This window comes from Armigeres subalbatus, chromosome 2 (genome assembly GCF_024139115.2).
Source record: "Armigeres subalbatus isolate Guangzhou_Male chromosome 2, GZ_Asu_2, whole genome shotgun sequence".
Classification (NCBI taxonomy): domain Eukaryota; kingdom Metazoa; phylum Arthropoda; class Insecta; order Diptera; family Culicidae; genus Armigeres; species Armigeres subalbatus.
The window spans coordinates 159,447,633-159,449,378 of record NC_085140.1 but is presented as its reverse complement, the minus strand read 5'-3'; the positions used below and the strand labels follow the sequence as shown (position 1 = coordinate 159,449,378).

Sequence of the window (1,746 nt, the reverse complement as noted above, 5' to 3'; positions counted from 1 at the left end):
CATATTAATCTAACCGTGATTAAGGTTTGGAAACGTGAGTCATGTGGTTGTTGGATTCAATCCTTTACTATTTAGAAGAAGTGCGTTCGAATTGAATTTTACGTATTGAGAATGGTGTAGGGAATATCCAATTTTCCCTCAAGAATCAGTGAAAATGCACGATGACTGGGACTGATCAAATATTCTTGTATTTAGTTTCAGTGACTCAAACGTCCAAATGATCAATATCGGTAGGATGGAAGATGCTATATATATTGTGACGAAAAATTATATCACTCTTTTTTTCAATGTCTTCTTCAAACTGTGAAGGATCCAGCTTTTTGAGCCGAAATAACCCGTATTGTTGGAAATTGCCAACAGGGGAAGTTTTCCAAAATAATAACCCCGGAATAAAACGACCGTTGCTTGGGGTTTACGGTAAGGGGAGTTATTATTTTCCTGCAATTGTAGGAACTCGTTGTAGTGTACATAATTTGTATATATATAGTTTTCCCAATTAAGTCTCATAGCGAATAAGGTAATAAAGATTCAGTGTAACTCACGTTTAGTCCCGTTTCTGTGTCCAGTCAATGTCAGTTCGTGAACCAGTCTAATGTCTATGTCGGATTCGTATTCAGGCCTGCACTTCAAACGTACTATTTCTCCGTACTATAATATTAGAGTAGATTTAAGTAATTGTATGATTTTTAGGTAGTTCTATGGTTTACCAATCTAGTTCATAAGCTCCAATGGGAAATTTAGGTTAAGTGCAAGTATATAATTTTAGGTTTCACTCCTGATAACTGGATTAAACTAAATTAGAATTTTTCAATAGGAATTCATGTTTCAATGGGCTCGCAAATACCTGCCAAGTAATAATTCACTAGATAGCTAAAATAACAAATATTCACCGTATTATAATAAATTTCACTGCTTCTCTTTAAACATCTATCGTATTTACGACATGACCTGCATTTTTCTCTAGCATATTTGTTCTTCTTTTTCTCTTACTTCATGTACGGACTCACCGATGTCACCGTGTGGAATCTGTCATTCCGTCATACCTGCTTATGGTACCTATCGGCGAGGGGTACAGCGACCGATCACATAGAGAGGCCAAAATAGTAGAGGCGCGCTGGCGTACGTTCGCCAACACGTATTAATCAATTTCCTTCATTGTCCCACAACACTAGAAAAAATACTTAAATCATGAATGCCCGAATGTTTCTGCAAAATGTGAAGGTTCGTGTTCTATGTGGAAAACAGTATTGCGCGTCATCTCAATCGTTGAACGAGGTGATATAGCGATGCACGATTCTCCAGGTACAATAACTTTTTGTTATCAAATCCAATCCAAATACAATTCAAAACCAATCCAAATACCCCCCGTATTCAATCCAATTCCAAATCGAATCCAAATTCAATCCAAATGCAATCCAAATCCAATCCAAATCCAATCCAAATCCAATCCAAATCCAATCCAAATCCAATCCAAATCCAATCCAAATCCAATCCAAATCCAATCCAAATCCAATCCAAATCAATCCAAACCAATCCAAACCAAACCAATCCAAACCAATCCAAACCAATCCAAACCAATCCAAACCAATCCAAACCAAACCAATCCAAACCAATCCAAACCAATCCAAACCAATCCAAACCAATCCAAACCAATCCAAACCAATCCAAACCATTTCAAATCCAATCCAAACCAATCCAAACCAATCCAAATCAAATCCAAACCAATCCAAACCAATCCAAACCAAT

General features: G+C 36.9%; 1 long non-coding RNA gene across 1 annotated transcript; it reads right to left on the bottom strand.

The window, feature by feature from the left end:
• Positions 1-371: 371 nt before the first annotated feature.
• Positions 372-1,045, bottom strand: LOC134215376 (uncharacterized). Its single transcript, XR_009980132.1, has 3 exons — positions 845-1,045; positions 708-782; positions 372-648 (listed from the first exon to the last, which is right to left on the bottom strand). It is a non-coding gene; the product is annotated as an uncharacterized LOC134215376 (long non-coding RNA).
• Between the last annotated feature and the right edge of the window lie 701 nt (positions 1,046-1,746).